A 7,556-nucleotide genomic window follows, 5' to 3' on the forward strand; every position below is an offset into this window, starting at 1 on the left:
TTACCTTGTGGCCCGGAGGTCCCATCGCTCCCTGAGGTCCAGGTGTTCCCTGTGGGAGAGGGGGGGAGAAGAGCAATGGTTGAATAGGAAATTGGAGCCAACTGCTATGGTCATCTCATCAACATCTGGAACCAATTCTTTCCAGGCATTTCCTTTTCTTGGCTTCATTGAAATTCACACAATCCAGGACAACCTCAGGCAAGTCCAACACAACACAAACAAGAGCCAAATCTGTCCGCTCCCATCAATAGCTCACACTAGGGGAAAGTGTACACAAGCTTGCTCTGTGTCACCTGGAGAGAGGTGGTTCATAGACCAGACCTGGCCTAGCAAGGGAGGCAAGGAGGAGGGGAGGGAGGAAGGGAGGGAGGAGGAAGGAAGGAAGGAAGGATAAGAAGGAAGGAAGGAAGGAAGAAAGGAAGGACGAAAGGAAGGAAGGAAGGAAGGAAGGAAGGAAGGAAGGAAGGAAGGAAGGAAGGAAGGAAGGAAGGAAGGAAGGAAGGAAGGAAGGAAGGAAGGAAGGAAGGAAGGAAGGAAGGACGGAAGGAAGGAAGGAAGGAAAGAAGGAAGGAAGGAAGGAAGAGAGAGAGGAGGAAGGAAGAGGGGAAGGAACAAAGACTATAAATATTTATTTATATAAATAGATAGAAAAAGGGAAGAAAGAGGGAAAGAAGTAAAGAAGGAAAGGGGAGGAGGGAGGAAAGAAGGAAAGGAGGAAAGGACGGAAGGAAGGAAGGAGGAAAGAAGGAAGAAAGAAAGGAAGGAAGGAAGGAGGGAAGGAAGGAGGAGGAAGGAAGGAAGAAGGAAGGAAGAAGGAAGGAAGAGGGGAAGAAGGAAGGAAGGAAACCCCTTAAGGGAGTTCCTCTCCAGCCTGTTTCTCTCCCCCCCCCCCCCCCCCGTGTCAGAGTCAAATTCAAAGCCCCCGGCTGGAAGGATGGCGATTGTCCCCGGTCCGCGGCCATTAAAGCCAGCCGCCGGTGGTGCGAGGGCGCACACCGGGGTCTTGGTGTTAGAGCCCCCGGCGTGCGCATCGCAGAGTCCCGCGGCCAATTCCCTGAAGCCTGTGCGGGGCGGTGCTGTAAAATAGTGCCCCGCTCCAAGGAGCTCTTCGACCCCCCGCAACTCCAGGCGGAGAAGTCGCATCTGGAATTTGCGGGATAAAAGAGGCCTCGCTTCCAGGTAAGACGCGCCTGACGTCCCTGTTTTTTGCGGGCCCTGAATTTGGCGGTCTCCCTCTCCAGGGACCCGCGGGCTATTCCCTCAAAAAAAAGGTGCCGCCCGTAGCAAAGTCCAGACGGCGCATTTGCAGCATCCAGATCTCCGGAGGTCGTTCCGCAGCCGCATGCAGCGCTCCTCCACCCCCGCTCCACCCGCTTCTCGGACTCGGCCATCTCCGCGACGGTGGATGTGAGCCGTCGTCACCACGAGCCCCCCAATTGGTCTTATTACTCCTGTTGGAGGCCGCTCCTCGTTGCAGCCCCAATGACAACGGAGACCCGACAAAGAAAAAGGTCGGATCTCCACGTGCAGGGAGAGATTAAAAGTTACCCCTCCCTCCCTCCACACCCCCACCCCACCACCCCACCACCCCCACCCCCCCTCCCCCCACCCGCAAACCCCCAACAAAAAATAACAAAAACTACATGGAAACATAGACAAAAAATAATAAAAAACGCGGACAGGCTGCAGAGGCCGCTGCTGACGAGAGTCGCGCCGCCTACCGCCCACTCCCCGTGTGGGCAGTGAGGAAGTCACCAACAGGAGGGTGCTTGCTCCAGGTGGTCAGTGTGAGTGATCGCCCTGTGGCTGGTGGGGGTTTACCTGAGTTCCATGGCCACCTTGCTGGCCTGGTGGTCCAGGTTCTCCCTGTGGTCCCTGTGGGGATAAACCAGACAGAGAGTTAGTCCCCGGGCGAACAGGGCAAGCGGACAAAGAGCCGGCTGACATCTAGGCTGGGAGTACACGTACCAGGCTGCCTTTGGGGCCATGTGGTCCATCCATTCCTCGAATACCCTGTAACAGGAGAAAATACGTTAGCAAATATTCCACATCATATAGCAATGTTACAAAATTCTGAGATTTAAAAAATCATCTGCAATTTATCCCATCAGATAAAGCATAACAATAAGTTAAATTTGACACCTAATTCACTTTCATATCTCAAGTATTTAAAAAGTTATGGCCATTTTCATACTCGGAAATTAGCATCTTGTTCCCTATTGATTTTCTATGGACATAACAAAAAAGCTGTGATCATGGGACAGTCAAAAGCCCATAACCTTCTTTAAAAATTTAGAGAGAACTGAATGAAATTTTTCAGTTATACATAGATTGAACATTCTGAACACAATATGAAAACATAATCTTACTTGGATGACCTGAAATTAAGCATATAATTAGTTTAGTTATCCCCATTGTAGCTAATTTCAAACTTCAATTACTAGATCTAAACATCTATCCATTTCTTAATAAATGATTAACATTTTTAAATAGCCTAAGTGGCCAAATAATATTCACAAATAATTCCCAATAAAACATGATTTTTAAATCTCATTTACATTAATTTATAGGCCAAATGGAAGGAATTTAGTGTTCAATTGCTGTAAATTAAAGTCCATTTAAATCGGCTTTCTAGTGGGTTCCTGTGAACACGCTGGTTTAGAACGTTCACATTGCGCTGGATTTGTGCCCTCAAATGCCCAGAAAAATACTGCGGGATATAAAGAGCCCAAAATGAGCTACTCGCTAAAGGAAACTTTATATACAGGGTTCTTATTTTAATGTAAAAATAAGGTACATACCTTTAATTGTTTGCGTTATAAAACCCTGGGGCTGCGAGAGGTCGCGGGTTTAGAGAGTGATTTTAAAACTACTATAACTATTATACAAGGCCATAAAAACTAATAATACCTTTTGCGACGGGGTCTTTCAGCGATTTTCCGTTAATGATTTACTAGGCTGAACATCTTCGATTGGAACAGCCTAGTAAAAATCGCGTTTTAAACCCGCCCCCTCTAAACAGCGCCAAAATCACACACACGGGCTTGGGCAGATTCTCAGCCACGATTCAGGTAGGTTTTGTAACATACCTACATCATACACACAGGTGGAAATACAACCCACGCACATAAATGTACAAAATCATGAGAGGAATAGAACGGGGAGATGCACAGAATCTCTTGCCCAGAGTGGAGTAATCGAGGACCAGAGGACATCGGTTCAAGGTAGATTTAATAGGAATCTGAGGGGTAACATTTTCATAAAACCAGGAAGTGGGTGTATGGAACGAGCTGCCAGAGGAGGTAGTTGAGGCTGGGACTATCCCAACGTTTAAGAAACAGTTAGACAGGTACATGGATAGGGCAGGTTTGGAGGGATATGGACCAAGCGCAGGCAAGTGGAACTAGTGTAGATGGGGCATGTTGACCAGTGTGGGCATGTTGGGCGGAAGGGCCTATTTTCACACTGTCTATATTACTAAAAATCTGTTCTTGACCAGTTTTAGCCATCTGTGCTGCGATTTCCGAGAGAACGCCGCCACCTACGGCCGTCATTTTTGGCCACCTTGCTTAGAGCCCCCCTCCGCCGCAGGTGTGCTGAGGATTTTTCCCGTCGATGAAGAATGACAGAGATATTAATGTTTATACAAAATCCCCATTCTCTCTGCTGCCCCTGCTGGCGGCAGGGGGGAGGGACTATAAAACCAGGAAGCGGTGTGCCTCAATCAGTATCTGCAGGCTGGAGGAAGGCAGAGGGTCACGTTTCTCTGAGCTGTGAATAACACTGAACACATGTCTACTCAAATGTAAGTGTCCTTAGTGGTTCTAAAACGCTTGCAGAATGTATCTTTTTTGGTTCTAAAATATTTTTTAGGTTCTCACCCCCCCCCTTTCCTCCCCCCCCCTCTCCTCTCCCCCCCGTCCTCCTGTTCCCCCCCTCCTCTCCTCCCCCCTCCTCCTCTCCCCTCTTTCTCCTCTCCCCCTCTCCTCTCCCCCCAAAGCGCCCTCCCTCCTCTCACCCCCGAACCCCTTTCCGCTCCCCCTTCCTCTCCCCCTTTCCTCCTCCCCCCCTCCTGCCCACCCCTCTCTTCTCCTCTCGACCCTCCCCTCTCCCTCCCCCCCCTCTCTCCTCTCCCCCCCTCTCCTCTCCCCCACGCCTCTCCCCTTCTTTCCCTCCCCTCTCTCCCTCCCCCTCCCCCCCTCTTCTTCCCCCCTCTCTCTCTCCCCTCCTCCCCTCCATCCCCACCCCCCCTCCCCCCCTAAACCTCCTCCCCTCCACACCCCCCTACCCCCTTCCCTCCACCCTTCTCCCTACCTCCCCCTCCCTGCTCCCCACCTCTCCCCCCCGCTCACCCCCCTCTCAGCACCCCCTCTCTCCCCCTCACCCTCACTCTCACCCTCTCTCTCCTCCCCTCCTTTCCCCCCTCACCCACCCTCCCTCTTCTCCTCCTCTCCACCCCCTCTCCTTCTTGCCCCTCTCTCTGTCTCTCTCTCTCTGTGTCTGTCTCTCTCTTTGCCCTCACTCTCTACACCTGCCCCCCCCCCTCCTTCTCCAGATGTGTTGGGGGGTATGCGTCAGTGGATAGGATGTTTATGGGGTAAAAGGAGCAAATTAATAATATTAATATAATATCAAGGGGGGTAATTAGCATGAGTGCGGGGGGGAGGGTGGTATAGTTAGTGTGTGTGACACTGCATGCCGCCTCTCCCCCCCCCCCTCCAACCGCACGTTGGGGGAACAGACCCAACGGGTCTGCACTTGGTCTAGTATTATACTATGACTCTGTGACTCTGTCAGTAGAGTTGCTGTCTCACTGTGCCAGAAACCAGGGTTCAATCCTGACTATGGGTCACTGCAATGAGCCCAGCCCCCAAGATGGCAGCCAAGCCAGCGACTATCTGTGTGTTAGACACAGGAGCAGATCTACCAATCACGCAGTAGTTTTATTTTTGTGTAGGAAGGAACGGCAGATGCTGGTTTAAACCGAAGATAGATACAAAAAGCTGAAGTCACTCAGCGGGACAGGCAGCATCTCTGAAGAGAAGGGATGGGTGACGTTTCGGGTCGAGACCCTTCTTTAGTTTTTGTTTAATTTAGAGATACAGCATGGAAACAGGCCCTTCATCCCACCGGGTTGATGCAGACCAGCAATCCCCACACACTAACACACACTAACGACAATTTAACCCAATGTTTTGTACCAAGCCAATTAACCTACAATCCTGAACATCTTTGGAGTGTGGGAGGAAACCAAAGCACCCGGAGAAAACCCACGGGGTCACTGGGAGAACGTACAAACTCCATACAGGCAGAGCCTGTAGTCAGGATTGAACCCAGGTCACTGTTGCTGTAAGGCAGCAACTCTACCGATGCGCCACCGTGCCACCCTTACATCTGCATCGTGTATGTATAATAATATAATATACTAGACCAAGTGCAGACCCGTTGGGTCTGCTCCCCCAACGCAGCCGTCCCCTACCCGTAGCCCCCACGGGAGACGTGGTCCTACAACTCAAGCGGCTCAGGAATCAGCAGTGCGGCTGTTTTTAAATGGCGTCTTTGAGGCGAGATGCGGGTGCCAGCAGCCGTTATGGTCGCTGGCCAGCAGGAGGCGACAAAATGAGTGAGTGGGGGGGGGGGGGGGGAGGGGAAGTATTTCATTAAAAACGTGTACTTAAACACGATGAAATGTAATGAGGAGTGGATACTTAGAAAGAAAAGTGAAATCCCTACCGAAATGGAAAATATCTCAGCGATTGTGCGTCTGGATTCGGCGTGGCAAGGAATCAAAGGAAGAAAGGCAGCCGGCAGCCGTACATGTAAATGGATCCATTCCGATTGGACATCTGCGAGCATTGGGCATTCCGATTGGACATCTGCGAGTATTGGGCATTGTGACATAACACGATGGAACGAAACAAAAGGCAGAAAGGCAGCCGGACGGCAGCCGGTCGGATGGCACGAGAGTTTTATATATTAAATAGATAGATAGATAAGGGAGGCACGATATACGCAGGTAGAGCTACTGCCTTACAGCTCCAGAAACCCGGGTTCGATCCTGACCACAGGTGCTATCTGTATGGAGTTTGTACGTTCTCCCCGTGACCTGCGTGGGATTTCTCCTAGATCTTCGGTTTCTAGGGTATTTCTCCGTATAAATGTAAAAAATGTCCCTAGTGTGTCCGGGATCGCTGGTCAGCATGGACCCGGTGTGCCGAAGGGCCTGTATCTCATATAACCATATAACAATTTACAGCACGGAAACAGGCCATCTCGACCCTTCTAGTCCGTGCCGAACACGTATTCTCCCCTAGTCCCATATACCTGCGCTCAGACCATAACCCTCCATTCCCTTCTCATCCATATGCCTATCCAATTTATTTTTAAATGATACCAATGAACCTGCCTCCACCACTTCCACTGGAAGCTCATTCCATACCGCTACCACACTCTCTGAGTAAAGAAGTTCCCCCTCATGTTACCCCTAAACTTCTGTCCCTTCATTCTGAAGTCATGTCCTCTTGTTTGAATCTTCCCTATTCTCAAAGGGAAAAGCTTGTCCACATCAACTCTGTCTATCCCTCTCATCATTTTAAAGACCTCTATCAAGTCCCCCCTTAACCTTCTGCGCTCCAGAGAATAAAGACCTAACTTGTTCAACCTATCTCTGTAACTTAGTTGTTGAAACCCAGGCAACATTCTAGTAAATCTCCTCTGTACTCTCTCTATTTTGTTGACATCCTTCCTATAATTGGGCAACCAAAATTGTACACCATACTCCAGATTTGGTCTCACCAATGCCTTGTACAATTTTAACATTACATCCCAGCTTCTATATTCAATGCTCTGATTTATAAAGGCTAGCATACCAAAAGCTTTCTTTACCATCCTATCTACATGAGATTCCTTGTTTGAGTCATGTCCTCATGTCCTCTTGTTACAGCACAGGAACCTTCTTGAAAGGTTATGGGTAGAAGACAGGAGAATGGTGTTAGGAGGGAGAGATAGATCAGCCATGATTGAATGGCAGAGTTGACTTGATGGGCCATATGGCCTAATTCTGCTCCTATCACATGACCTGCTGATCTATCCAGATCTTCTCAGTGCCAGGGTTATATGCTGGTTGTATTAAATGTGTTTCGAGTTACTCACGGGAGGTCCTTGCAGCCCAGGAGGTCCCTTGGGTCCGAGGAGTCCTCTTGGCCCCTTGGAGAAAACAACAGCAAAGAGGTCAAGGTTTGCACCACACAAAGTCAATGATAAAACAATGAATGCAGTGAATTGTGGACATAGCCCAAACCATCGCACAAACCAACCTCCCTCCCTCCCATCGACCCCATCCACACCTCACGTTGCCTCGGCAAGGCCAGCAGCATAATCAAGGATGAGTCGCACCCTGAACATTCCCTCTTCTCCCCTCTCCCATCGGGCAAAATGTACAGAAGTGTGAAAACGCACACCTCCAGATTCAGGGACCATGTTGGTGGCAAAAACGGGAAAGCAGACTATTATCTAAATGGTGGCCGATTGGGAAAGGGGGAGATGCAACGTGTCAT

The 7,556-nt window shown here is 49.8% G+C and overlaps 1 long non-coding RNA gene across 1 annotated transcript; it reads right to left on the minus strand.

The window, feature by feature from the left end:
• On the minus strand, window positions 1–7,207 carry LOC129716004 (uncharacterized). The gene is made up of 4 exons (XR_008726582.1): window positions 7,153–7,207; window positions 1,969–2,013; window positions 1,822–1,875; window positions 1–49 (listed from the first exon to the last, which is right to left on the minus strand). It is a non-coding gene; the product is annotated as an uncharacterized LOC129716004 (long non-coding RNA).
• Between the last annotated feature and the right edge of the window lie 349 nt (window positions 7,208–7,556).

The sequence above is a fragment of the Leucoraja erinacea genome, unplaced genomic scaffold (genome assembly GCF_028641065.1).
Source record: "Leucoraja erinacea ecotype New England unplaced genomic scaffold, Leri_hhj_1 Leri_1593S, whole genome shotgun sequence".
Taxonomy (NCBI): domain Eukaryota; kingdom Metazoa; phylum Chordata; class Chondrichthyes; order Rajiformes; family Rajidae; genus Leucoraja; species Leucoraja erinaceus.